Source organism: Anomalospiza imberbis, chromosome 12, assembly GCF_031753505.1.
Source record: "Anomalospiza imberbis isolate Cuckoo-Finch-1a 21T00152 chromosome 12, ASM3175350v1, whole genome shotgun sequence".
NCBI classification, from domain to species: Eukaryota; Metazoa; Chordata; class Aves; order Passeriformes; family Viduidae; genus Anomalospiza; species Anomalospiza imberbis.
Window position 1 is genome coordinate 3,218,373 of NC_089692.1, and position 14,735 is coordinate 3,233,107.

Consider the following 14,735-nt stretch of genomic DNA (forward strand, 5'->3'; position numbering starts at 1 on the left):
GCGCGTTGAGCGGCCGCTCCGTGCAGCATTAATGGAGCTGGAGCGCGGGCCGGGCGCGCTCTGCTCCGGCCGCCCCATGGCCGCGGCCCGGCCCCGTGCGGGACTGCGAACCTCACACGCGCCCGCCCTGGCTTTGCCACCACACACCTAGAGAGCGGAGGAGAATGCATCAATGTCGGCTTTGCAGACATTTATAGGTGAAACTGCCTCCAGAGCTCCAGCCCTGCCTCATCCTGCAGTGCCTCGGCTGGCCACGGTTCGTGGTGTAATAGATACATATTATAATACCGTCTTTGTGCAAATATTAAAATGGATTCTACATGTGTGATGTTAAAGTAACTTTGTTACAAAGATATAATTTTTATTTCTGCTGTTAATTAAGCTTAGACATAGCAGTGCAATAGCTGGTAGAAGTGTGCTTGTGTTAAAATGCCTGCTGGGATGGGATAACACCCAACGAACACAGGATGAGCACACCCGTACAGATCTGCCAGCCATCAGCACTCGCCCTCTGAAGGCAGTGTGCACCAAGGCCCACACTGGACCTGATAAAAAAGGACTAAAACCACAACCAAGGAATCTGCACGCTCTAAAAGGCAGACACGAGGAGGAGCCAGGCTAAACAATTCATGTAAACCAGTTTGGGGAAAGGGTACTGTGCCTGAGGGTCTATGAATGTGCTACAGGCTGATGGAAGGGAAAAGGTATTTAAGGGGTGTCCTCGAAGATAACAGGGTGCTCTTGCCCGAGTGCCCAGATGCACCGGCCATAATGACCTTTGCTCTGCGGTCCTTGTCTGCTGTTGCTCTCTATGAAGCTTGTTTAATTTTCACGGCAGAGTGCCGGTGTTTCTCACCCGCACAAGGCACACGCACCGCACCCACCCCGAGGCCGCAGGCCCGGCCCAGCCTGCCCGGCCCGCAGCGCCTCCCCCGTGCACTTCCGGCCACCGCCGCCAGGGGCGCTGTGGCTCCCGGCCGGGGCCGCGGCTCCCCCGCGCCTGCAGGGGGCGCTGTGGCGGGAGCGCCGGCGGGAGGGGCGGCCAAGGGGCTTCCTCGGCACGGCCGCAGGGGCCGCCGTGCCTCAGGGTGGCGGAATGGCGGCGGGAGCGGCAGAGCCAGCACCAGGGGCAGCAAAGGCTGCGGAGCCGTGCCAGAAGCTGCCGGCTGTCGCGTTAAAATGTAGCCAAAAACCTTAAGCCGGGGCAGACAAACAGCAGGGCTGGCCGGGAAGCGCTCCCTCCGCGAAGCGATTGGGGTCGCGATCCCCTTCGCAGCGAGGTCGGTGTTGGAAAAGGTCCCGATCCAACAGCTGCTCTTGCGAGAGTAAGAGTAGGTGGAGTGAGTAGAATCAGTGCAGGATGCAGACGCCGCAGTGGCAGCAGGGCTGGCACCAAAACCACCCCTGTGCACTCGGACCTGAGAGAGGGAGGAGCTGAGCCCAGCCCCTGAGCCCCAGCCAAAATCTCGAGGGATCTCTGCCCTTCCCAAGGGAAAGCCTTCTCTTAGCCCAGCCAAGAGACTGCAGTCAGCTGCACGCCTCCTCCTCCTCCCAGCCTCATCTTCTCCCAAGTATCATCATTGCCATCTCTTCGGCAACAAATGGGAGAAAATTCCCTGAGGGATAAAAAAAAGTAAAAATCCTAACCTCCAACACACAAGTAAATGGAAAAAAAATATTTTATTGATTTAGAAAATTAAGGAGATGTCTTGTTCAAAAATTAAAATACAGGCACTTTCAGAATTGTCAGTTCAACTGTGAATAAAAACAAAGGAGAGAGTTCAGTGTGCAGAGCATGCTTTCAGGTTCACTACTCACAAACCTATCTGTATTTATATGTCCCAGGTACCTGGGTCCCAGGTACCAAAGGTACCCAAGCCACAGGTACCTTTTTCCCCAGAGGACTGCTAGTTAGTTACTTGAGGTGCCCAACTCAGCTGGCACCATTAGGGTGTGACCCCAGATTAATCTGGTGGCAGCAGTACAGGAGTCATCTTCATGACAGCATTCAGATCTGAAGTTGCAAAAGAAAACAGCCAGCTACATCACAATGTAGAAATTCACATGAGTCCCTGGCAGTGAGAGAAGAGCTGCTCAGAACAGCAGTGGTTTGCAGTAACACTTATTTCATGTTGTGGAGGGACCAAGAGTTGTGTCTTGTAGCGAGCGCGGGTCTCCAGGACGGTTTGGATGGATGAGAGATCTCTGAAGTCAGGTCTTGGAAGATGTGGTTTATTAAAAGGGGTGAAAGGCCCTGCTTGGAGTTGCCAGGCGCAACTCGTGGCAGGCCCAGGGGCAGAGGGAGAGAGAGAGGGAGCGAGGGTTGCAGGTGAGGGTCCCAGGGGAAGGTCCAAGAGAGCGTCCGGTCCCTCGGGCACACCTTATCAGGGGGCTTCAAGGTGGGCTGGAGCAGGACTTGGGCCAGTGGGGTCACAGATACCTGATACTTCAGGGGAGGGTCACAGGTGTGGGATGAACCATACATTGGGGGTGAGACAGAGCATTCCATTTGACCTTTGGACCTATCTGCAGGTAAAGGGCGTTGTTTAATCAGAAGGGGGGTTGCTTTCAGCCTGGCTATTCTATTGTTTTCTAGTTATTCAGTAGTCAAGGTTTGTTATTTCAAATCTAGTTCTCATCTCAATGTCTGTATTTTCCAAATATTTTGCCAGGCAATCATATTTATAAGGTTTTCCTATTTCATCTTCCCCAACATCGTCTGATCCAGAAATGAAACTAGGGCAGTAAGAAACAGCTCCCCACTACTTCCACGCAGACACAGGTAAACTGGGCAATCTGATTATTTCTCTTTATTCGTCCAAGCATCAAAGAGACATCTAGTTACAGGTGCTGCATTGTCTTGCTGTAGAATCATAAGTATCATCTGCTTCAAACATGGTAGTTCCTGTGCTCCTTCAAAGCAGCTGAGAGTATCCATGAGATTTTTTAGGTGTGTATTACTGCCACGCATGCTCTGGGCTGTGGGTACTAACAAATACACATTTTCCTAATTATTACAGATAAGTACAGTATTTACTGAAGGAGGTTTTTTTGACTAATTAATGTTAGGACAATATCTGTGAGTGCTGAGTTAATCTTCTAACATGCTGCTGTGCTTTTACTCCATTATGTTCTTCTTATTATACTTCTTGATGGACATATCAATTAAGCAAATGTTCAAGTTGCCTCATTAAGTTCCAATTTACTTATTTAGAGGGACATAAATGTCTCATAATTAAACATGTTTTCCTGCAAATGATGAATTAATTACTTACATGATTAGAGTGGTAACTCATGGTTTATCTGAGATGTCCTACAGATAGGTGTTGAGATACATCACCCACTAGTATGGACATACCTCTCTTTTTTGGCTAAAAAGAGAGGAACTAACAAGCCTCAAATGCTTGGTTCAAGGAAACAGGTTCATGACATTAAAATTCTCCTGTCTTGATATCCCATATTTTTAAGCTTTTGTCTGAGGTTGCTGTGCACAAGTAATGACTACCAGCAGCAAAGCAGAAATCTGATATTGCATTGCTGCCCCCTGCCACATGAAGAGCACAGGAAGGGTGAGCTTTTGTAACCATTACAAATCTCTCAAAGAGCATCTTGCAGCTTTGAGATCCCTGTCTCCATCCAGCAAAGCATCAGAAGCATATTCTGAATTTTAATCACCCCAACAGTTCTGTGAACTCCCTGGAGCTGCTTACAACGTCACAGCCAGCACAGACTTAGAGCCTTATTGAAAGGTCATTTTGCAGGACTGAACCCAAGTTATTAAGGAACAAATGACCAGGTGGTTTCTCTGTTAGAAGCAGTTTAACAAGAAACTGTTCTGCAGCTACAACTCACCTGTATTTTAATACATTACAAAAAACAAACAAACAAAAAAAAAAAAAACCACACCAATTTTGATTAAAAAAAAGCATCCATCTATCTCTATGCATAAATTTCAACTCAAATATTCAGAGGGAAAATATTAAAAAATTCTTGATTAAAAAAATCAAAGCAGTCAGAAAAGAAACCTGGATGTTCCAGAACTCTAGTGCTTCCTGAAATCTACAGAGGGGAAAAGCTTATGATCTTCTCTTACAGGAAACAGTGCTGTAGTCACTGCCATTTAAAAGAAACCTTGCAGTGTTCCAGATTGAATTTCCCATCCAAAGTAATTCCCAATTCCTCAAAGACAATTTTATTACAGTGTCTAGTGGCAGACTCTCTGTGATTATTGCTTTAAGAATGCAAAGCTAAATTGGTTGAGTTTATTTAATGCCATCAATATTTTTAACAGTTGATTTGACATCTCTGTTGTTGCATCCTTCGTTCTAAAATGGTAACAATGCCCTAAATTGGCATAAAGGTTTTCCTGTTGCTGATTTCAAAGTGAGCTTATTGGGTGAAGGCTCAGGAGATCTTACTGAGCAAGGCTTCTGCCACTGGGAATGTCTTTCTTCAAAAGCATATGAGGAAAAATGATACGGAAAAAATATCTCCTGATAGTGTCACCTAACAGAATTCTAATTGTTACAATCCATTTGTTGCATGTTTTATTTTTAAATCTAAATGAACTATCATCAGGCTCTGATTCACTGGAGCTAACTTTTCATTTGTAAATGTAAAGGCTGCTTACATATTCTGAAACCAATTCTTTAGCAATGTCAAACTCACTGACCTGAGTGGAAGCCTCACAGAACTGAGGTCTCAGTAGAAAAATTACCTTCAAAAGAAAATTATTGGTCAAAAAATAATCACTGTTGGTCTAACTTTGGCCATTATCTCCTTTTTGTAAGCATATGCTGAAGAATGCTAGGTTTAATGTCTTTACAGATGACTCTTTGCCTTTCTCAAGTAAGGATTGTCAAACTGAATGGAATTAATTAAATTTTTTTAATAAGAATTTTTTTTAAAAATCAAGAGCTGCATTAACAAGATGTAAAAGTAATAAGTCTTGTTTTACCTTGGATATGTGCTATTACTGTTGGATGTGTTGCATCAGAAACATCTGTGGTGTTTTCTTTGTCTCAACCAGATACCCCATACTTCCTGTCACAGGAAATATTACATGAAATTACAATGTCTTCATGTTCCACTGTCCACTAAAGGGAAAAGATAAATTTTTAAAGGTCTGAGGGAGTTTTTTGGCAGATTTCCTATAACTTATAAGCAGATTAGGAAAGAAATCCTTAGTACTTTGTTTTGATAAAAGCTGATTGAGGTCTTTAAAGCAATTTTTTCTATTTTTTCATTAGTAATAAACTTAGAATTAGACAAGGACATCCTGTTAAAATCTTGAAATGTTAATTTAATCAATCTTAAACAGATCTTCTGAGATGGTTAGTATCTTACCCATTTGTATATGAAAAAAGCAAGAAATGCTTATGTTCAGAATTACCTGAGATCGAGCAATTAGCAGCACCAAAACTAGGATTCAAATCAAGCCTACTTACCCTAATTATATTTTATTGTGCTAACAAAGAATGTTTGTTTTCTTATTTATCAATAACAAAGCAATAAATGGAAATTTTGCAGTTGTACCTTCTGCAAGATGCATTTAAAAGGATATATACAAGTCTTTTTCAACATTTAATTCTGACAATTGCTTAACCTTCTCACACCCACTAATTAAAAATAGATTCTTAAGGGCTACAGCAAAAATTATTGCAAAGCTTAGTTGAAAAAGGGATTATTTATATTTCAGACAAAAACTAAGAGCAAAAATGTCATATATGTAACTTTCAGTGCAAGCAGTCAATTCAATTTCATTTCATCATTACAATACATTTAATTATTTCTAACATTAGAATAAATATAAAACCACTATGAATACATTTTTTAATGAGTGTGAACTGTTGGCATCAGAAGGCTTTTTGGGGTTTTCAGTGGTTAGGTTGCTGGGTTACCCTCTACCACAAAAGCTGTTCTGCACAAACACAAAGTTGCATTAGACATCAAAGCTTTTCAATAAAGTTTCCTAAAAGTGGCAGGTTTCCATTAAATGGGCTGACAAAATTTTTCCCATCACGCAGTTTATTAAAATATTTCCAGATATCTAAAGTAATATTTATATTGAAAGTCACTAGATATGATAAGCATTTTAGCAACATTTTGGCTGTTTGTTTTTATGAAGTGCATAAACTGTCACATATATATATATTTTCTCTGAGGAATTTGATTCATTAACATTCTAAAAACTAAAAATATTACTAAATATATTACTAATCTTTTTTCTCCATGGGTATAATTCCTACAACCAACACAATCTCTGCTCCTAAACAGAAATACGTAAAGCACAAGACTACATGAAATTTATGAACTTGCAGCCTTTTTCATTGGAAAATTGTTTCACAGATCTTACTCAATGTATTTTACTTTCTGCTCAGCAATTTAAAAAATATACAAAATTGTAATAGATACCATAGCATTTGTACCATTTAAAATATTTTAAAAATTATCCAGAAATAGTACCACTGGAGGGACTATGTTTCTTACTTAAATATTAATAGATGCTGCAGTTATTTTAATTATTATGTCCACAGATTGCCACTGGATCAGGATGCATTTCTTCTTTAATTGAGAAGACAGGCTTAATGGAAAGGCTGCATAACAGAGAAAGAGAACAACTCTGAAGGTATAAATCTCACTGACAAACAAATCCCTGCACTTTGGCTAATTCAGTGTTGTTCTGTATAGAAGTGATGTATATTTATATATATCTTTCAGAACACAAGACAGTGAGACTTCCAGCCCTGTGTAACTCAGAAGCAGATTTAGACAAGTCCTTTGCCCTGAAAGGTGCCATAATCTATCAAACTATTCCACCATGCATTTAAAACAACAAGATTACTTTTGGACTCAAGAGCCATAATAGGCAAAACAGAAAAGCTTTAAGAGATCCTCTACAAATTTTAGATGAGAACAAGGTGAGATTTGTGGTTGTTCATGTGGATGAAGGAAGCTGGCAGTAAACAGTCTGCTAGCAGAGTATGGGTAGCATAAAGGAAAGTGCAAGGGTAGAGAAATGTAGGAGCATAGAGGAGCAAAGACAAAACTGGAATAGGCTTGGAGCTGTGACCTCTGCCTTGGGGAGCCTGTTTGGGTGCCTGAACACCTTCTGGGGAAATAACTTTTTCCTACTAACCAACCAAAACATCTCCTGATTCAGCTTCACGCTGCTTCCTCGGGTCCTGTCCCTGGTCACAGAGCAGAGGTTGGTACTTGCCTCTGCTGCCCCTTGGGAAGATGTTAAAGACCCCAGTGAGGTCTGACCTCAGTCTCCTCCAGGCTGAGCACACCAAGTGCCCTGGGCTGCTCCTCATTGAGGGCTTCCCCTCCAGACCCTTCCCCATCCTCACGGCCTCCTTTGAACACTCTTGTCACCAGAGGACACAAGGAAAATGACACACCACAGCTTTGGTCACGATGAAGAGACTAATTTATTTCCTCTGACTCCAATCATTTATAGTTCTCAAAAGTTACCAGTGGATTGGAGGGCGAACATGCCACCTCTCCAACGACACTGGACAAACTACCAGTGCATCAAATTTCTCCGCCTCTATGAAAGAATGCAAAACAAGAGGTTGTTTACAGAAAGTTGTGTGAGAAAGTTTTCTACAAGAATGTAAACTCAGAAGGCTTTTAGAAAATCTTAAAAAATCAGGGTGACACACTCTCCAATGGCCTCATGTCCTCCTTATGCTGTGATGGCCCAAACTGCCCCAGCACTGAAGGCGAGGCCGCCCCAGCCCAGAGCAGAGCAGAGCAATCCCCTCCCTGGCCTGGCAGTGCTGGGCCTGATGGCCCAGGACAGGGATGTCCCTCCTGGCTGCCAGGGCACTGCTGGCTCAGCTCCAGCTGGCCACGAGCAGCAGCCCCAGGTCCCTTCCTGCAGCTGCTCTCCAGCCTCTCAGTGCCCAGTGCACCGCAGAGCCAGGGCTGCCCCGTCCCAGGGGCAGAATCCAGCCCTTGCCTGAGCCAAACCTCACATGGCTGGGGACTGCCCTTCTCTCCCATTTGTCTGGGTCTCTCTGCAGGGCCTCTCTGCCCTCAAAGGAGGCAACAGCTCCTCCTAATTCAGTGTCATCAGCAAACTTCCTGAGGGTTCCTTTGAGTCCTGGGTCCAGGTCATGAGTGGAGATGTTGAGCACAGGGCTGAGGATGGAGCCCTGCAGAACCCCAGTGGTGACAGGCCCCCAGTCTGATGTCACCCAGCCACTGTCACCCTTTGTGCCCGACCCGTGAGCCAGCTGCTCACCCGTCCCACGATGTGTTTATCCAGCTGTGGCCTGGACATTTTGTCCAGAAGGACCCTGGCAGAGACAGTATGAAAAGCTTTAGTGAAATCCAAAATTATTACATCTAGTGGCTTTCCTAGATCAACCAGATGGGTTACTCTGTTTTAGAAGGAAGTCAGGTTTGACAAGCAGGACTTTCCTCTCATGGAGCCATGCTGGCTATGACTAATGACTGTCTTGTCCTCCAGGTATTTTTCAATACCTCCCAGTAATTTTTTTCCATGACATTACCAGGCGCCGAAGTAAGACTGACAAGATTGTAGTGTCCTATTCTTTTTAATATCAACTAAGATAGAGTTCTTCCCCTATCATACCCAGATTTCTATTTACCTCCTTCCCCTCACAGTTTTCACAAAAAATTTCTTGAAAAGAGCTCTCCTTAGACTCTCACATCCATGTCCATACCTAAATCCTAGCACGTCTTTCTTCATAAATTATATGGCTTTCCATTATCATTCACATAATTAAAACTCAGGCTCTCAAGGCCTGCCATTTCTGTACCAGTTGTTGCAACATAATTTTCTTCATAAATGCAGGCTCCTGTACTTGTATTCACGTGCAACACTCCTCCACAGTGTCTTGGTTTGAAAGATGGGTGTCTGCCAAGGAAGGCAGGAACCTCCCTTGGAATGCAAAATATGACCCTCTTCCCCCTAAATTGTTATAACTTCAAAATTACTGTGCTTTCAGGCAAAGACATGGGAAAAGGAGTAACGATTTGTTACTGCTGTGTTCCTGTATAAGAAGGCAAACAAACCACAACAAGGGCAGGACAGAAGCCAAAGCAGAGAGCCCAGCCAAGGCTCTTTCAGCACCTCCCCTTGGTGCCGTTCCGGGCACAGCCAGCCGGGGCACTGCTGGCTCCCGGCTGGGCAGGGGTGCGATGATTCCTCCGCGCCAATGGCGGCTGCAGCGGCAGAGGGGCACACCCAGGTGACGAACCAAACGTAGCAGAAAACTTCACAGCCTTGGCAGGAGCCACGGGGCTCAGCTGGACACGGGGGCTGGGTTAGAGTGTAGCAGAAAAGCCCAAGCCAGCAGCAGAAATTAGAGGGGCTGGGCAGTGGCAGCCGGGCTTCTCCACAGCAGCTGCTGCACGCAGCCGGGGGACGCGCCCTTCGGGAAGGGGAGAGGGTCAGGGCCCCAGGCTTTCCCTGAGGAACCCAAGCAGATGCTGAGGGTCCTTTCCAGTCAGCTTGGGTGTTAATAAGGTCCCAGTTGTTTTGCTCTCAGGAGCGAAACACTTACTCACAGTAGGAGAAAACAGTAATGGGCTGGACTCCACGATGGCAGCAAGTTCTTCCACCGTAGCAGCAGCTCAACCATTCCTGTTCCCTCCAATCCCAAGGGTGAGAGGAGCCAAGGCCAGCCCCCCTGCCAAAATCTCATGGTGTCCCTGCCCTTCCAAGAGAAAATCCCTGAGCTACAAAAGTGCAGCTACATCCATACCCCACCTTAGCCCATACCCTACCTTAGCCACTTCTTTTGTCTCATAATAACTGGTCATTACCATCTCTTAGCAGCAAATGAGACAAAATTCCCTGAGAGAAAGGAAAAAAAAGGAAAAATTCTAACCTCCAACACACAAATTCCCTTTCAATGTCTCTTTTATGTCCTTCCCTCTGGTTTTTCATTGATTTCTGATTCTCAGTCACAAATACAAGTTCTTGTCTTCAAATACAAAGCTCTGTGATTTATTCTCAGATATTCATCTCCCTTCTGCCTTACCTCTGATGCCAGCCTTTGTCACTGTCATATATTCAAAATTTAGGGGGTTCCCTTTGCTATCCTTCATGTTTTGAAAGATTTATCTATAAATAACTGGAAATCTCTCTCATAATAGAAAATCCCACTGATGCCTTGGAGTGGCTACTTAAAACAGAGGCTAGACAGAGTTAAAAGAATAAAGTAGGTATATATTAAAGGCCTTTGTCAGGAAAATTAATCCACAAACACCAGCGGTTTATGTCCGAAAAGGAGACAGAGGAGTCCTGTAACTTTATTCAAATAAAGGGAGAGGCCATGGGTCATTCCCCTGGGGTCTCTCAAATTTTATGAGGACACAGCCTCCTTTTTATCCTAATTTTCTGGCCACATTTTCCTCTCTCCCCATTGGCTGAGGTACTTGATAAAGGTACAGCTTTGTCTTTTCCCTGTGTCAATTAGTGGAATTCCTTATGGAATTTATGGTTCTTCCCATTGTTTGGTTGTAAAGACAAATCTCTCCCATTCATCAATCAGTGGAATCCTTCCCATTGTTTCTTTTATCTCTCAGTATCTAGCTCTATTTACCAGCAGACACACAGTTTGTTTGTAAAGACAAGCCCCTCATTCCTCCACCGTCAATAGATACACCTTGGGCAGTGCAAAAGCCTTGCAGAGACTACACCCAAGATGGACAGTGGTCATGAGTTTCTTAGATAGATATAAGTTTGGTCTACTTGCATATCAGAGGTTAATTGTCCAATTACTGCTTCAGAAAATGAAGTCATATTCCCCCCAATTCACTTTTGTTTATACTTTTCAAGGCCTGAGGCAGATGGTGACCTTGGTTTTCAGGCCTGGAAGGACTGTTTTGTCTGACCAAAATATGGAGCTCAGAGTCATACATTACTGCAGTACAGGATCTGAAAAAATATAAAAGCTAAAACTTAAGGCATCACCACTTAAATGTCATTTGGTTTTGATACAGCAGCAATCAACAGACTGCTGAAGTGCTGAGGTGGTGACCCATAGTGAATTACGGGCTCATTTATCATAGAATCATTTTGGTTGGAAAAGACCTCTAAGGTGATGAAGTTCAAGCAATAACCCACTGCTGCCAGGTCCACCATTAAACCACGTCCCTTAGTGCCACATTTACAACCCCTCCCTTTAGACCCCTCTGGGGATAATGACACCACCACTGCCCTAGTAGCCTGTTACAATGCTTGACAAGTCTTTGTATGAAGAATTTTTTTCAAATATCCAAATTAAGCCTCCCATGGGGAAAGCTGAGGCCATGGTACCTCTCCATCACCTTTTATCTACTTACCCTGTCACACACAAGTGATTAATTTAAGTGATTTCAGGAAAAAGGCTATCTTCCTGTTGTATCTGTACAACACTCAAAACATAATCAGTCCTAACCCTTAAATAAAGCTTTGAAGTAAAGCATCAAAAGAAGCATGGCCAGCAGGTCAAGGAGGGGGATCCTGCCCCTCTACTCTGCTCTGGTGAGACCCCACCTGAAGTACTGCCTCCAGCTCTGGGCTTCTCAGCACAGGAAAGGCAGGGCGCTGTTGGATCAGGTCCAGAGGAGGCCACCAAGATGATCAGAGGGCTGGGGCAGCTCTGTTATGTGGAAAGACTGATAATTTGTTCAGCCTGGAGAAGAGAAGCTTTGGGGTGACCTAACTGTGCCTTTCCAGTACCTGAAGGGAGCTTGCAAGAAAGATGGAGAGAGACTATTTACAAGGGCCTGAAGCAACAGGAAAAGGGAAAATGGCTTCGAGCTAAAAGAGGGTAGGTTTAGATTGGTATTAGGGGGAAGTTCTCTGCCGTGAGGGTGGTGACGCCCTGGCCCTTACGTGGCCCAGAGAAGCTGTGGGTGCTGCATCCCTGGGAGTGTCCAAGGCCAGGCTGGACAGGACTTGGAGCCCCCTGGGATAGTGGAAGATGTTCCTGCCCATGGCAGGGGGTTGGAACTGGATGATCTTTAAGGCTCCTTCCAATCCAAACAGTTCTGTTTCTGTGAAGTTCTTTAGTAAAACAAATAAAAATATGAATCAAATTTTATAAGTAGATTATGGTGCCCACCTGACTGTAAGCATCCACCACAAAAACCCATGAGGACTGCTGACATGCAGAGTAACTCACATTTCAGTGTATCACAGGATCAGTCATCATACCTTCACCTAGGTAAACCATCTTCCATTTCCATGATTAACCTAATTTCTACAATCAGATTTTTGTTTGTGTAAGCACAAAGAGATTTTAGAATCAGTCAGAAAGTAGGCAACATAAACTCCCTTTTTGATATGTTCTTTCATTTGTCTTCACTATGAGAATAAAATCTTGTATCTGACTGTAACTACCCTTTTTGACACCAAATGTCAGATCTAGAGCTGCTCCCTCACAAGGACTTTCACTGGAAGGAGCTATCCTGCTAACTTGGCAGCCCTTGGTAACAGACAAAACTTGAAAGTAAATTTATTTTTCACTTTTTCACTTATTTTCTCAGTGTGTGTCAATGTACTGACACCAGAATTATTAGGAATGTCTCTAAGATCAAAGAAAAAAAAGATCAAAGCTACTGTGTGTTCTTGTTCTATCGAGTCAAAAAAGTCTTGCAGTCAAAAGTGCCCTTCTAGACTTACCCCGTCTTTGCCTGCTGCATGCACTATTAATCTTTGTTTTCCAAAAGATATGTGCACAGGCAGTTCACAGAGGTACTGTTTGTTGTCAAGAAGAACTTCAAATGCTTTCTCAGTACAGCCAGCATTTGCTATCTGCTCTTTCAAAGGGGAAAAAAGAGAATGCCAGAGTGAAAATTGTCAGGGCTAGCCTAGTCCCCCATGATCCAAATCCACCATACTCTCCTGAATTCTAACTGCTTCAGCTGTTCCTGCAGGGGAAGAAATTAGGCTTAATGTGTTTCACAAAATCTTGCCTATATATTGCTGTCCGAAAGTTCCCAATACTCAGGGAAGTACTTTTAGATAGATTCTGAAAAATAAGTATTGCTCAACAAGTGTTAAAGAAAACTTCCTTAGAGAAAAATTGAAGAGATAAAATTTCTTAAACAGAAGTTAGACACTTTAGACAAGTGGCACATTATAGCCTTTTCAGCAAAAGGAACATTCAAGGATCTAGTATACTTAAAAAAATTAATGGATTATCTTCTCATTTTCTGGGGTAGAGTTCTGGGTTGATTTCAGTTTACTTACACATAAGAGAGCTGAATAGCATTTTGCTGAAGACAGAACAATAAAAATTCCAGGTCGGAGTTCAGACAAAGCAGGAAAGTCTGGAACTGTCAGTCTGACAGTTATTCAATTGTACATGTCACGACTGACACACTGAGACATTTATTTTTATATCTCCAATCTACAATATCTGCTTACAGTTGCCACGTGTTTATTTACTCACCATTAAAAGATGTGACTTTTTCCTTCTACCTTTCCTGGTTTCTTTGAGCTAGCCATCCACAGCTCTTTGCTAACATAATGCTGCTAAGCTGAACCTTCTCTGGACTTTTTGTGCTTTGAGGCTTCTCGGGCCTTTTCAGTATGCCTGGAAAAGTTTCTGGTTATGGCAGAAACCTAGCACTGCACAGCAGGAAATCAACACTTTAGATACTTTGTTAAATTATTTAATCTGAATTAATATGACATTAATGCACTACTACTCATTACCAATTCTTAGACTAAGTCATGATTGTTTAATGTTTGCAGATCTCAATGCCTGCAATCTGCTTAGCACAGATTTGCCTGCACAGCACTCACGGGTTCACATAACCTGACAGTTTAGTCCACGAGGGGGAGTAGTGTTGCTCTGATTTAATTTTAAAAGTGTTTTCTTTTATAGTTCTTTTGAAAGTTTTAAAGTTCTCATAAAACTTCTTTAGCCTTCTGATAATGTTTACATATTTGAGAGTCAGAGTTCCCACACAATTTCATGTATAAATAGAATAGTTTACGTATTTCTCTGAGGGTGGAGAGAAATGATTGATTGCTCTTTGGACCAGGGTGGTTGGAGAGGTGGCAATTCCATCCTCCAATCCACAGTCACCTCTGGAATTCTATAAATACCAGCTGTTTGAATAAAACTGGCTCTTTTTCTCTTTTGAACTTACCAAGCTTCTGTGTACTCATTTCTTGTCCAATAGTGACAGAGTAGGAAAGCAGGAACCACAGGAGAATGTATCCTAAACTCCAAAGTTCCGCTTGACAGCAAAGTTCACATCCTTGATACTACCCTGAAGCAAAGTTACTGAATCTGGTTGAGAATAAAAATGCTGATGAATGGAGGACTGTGTTTTTATTTTTCTGGATATTTGTTTTCAAACTCTTCTTCCTCTCAAAAAAAGTAATGTTTAAATCTCATGAAGTCTCTCAAGTCTTTCGAACACTTGTTTCCTCGATTCTGGCCCATCAAAACGCAGCACATCGAGCTCTTAGGCCACATGTTCTAGACAAGACTATTACAAATTTTGGCAAAGATATTTTGAAAAGTAATTTCTTCACTCATTTGGGAGTTGGCTCACGACTGTCAAGCATGTGTTTGTGTGAACACCAGCTGCATTAACCACACACAAAGTGTCAGAGAGCTTTTCATGCCTGGGCTGCCAGCAGTCCCCCAACTCCTCATGGGCAGAGGGCCCAGGCCCCCCAGCCTGCTTGCCCTTCCCAGAGCACCTGAACCCAGAGCTCCTGCCAGGGCTCCAGGCTGCCCCAGAGCTGC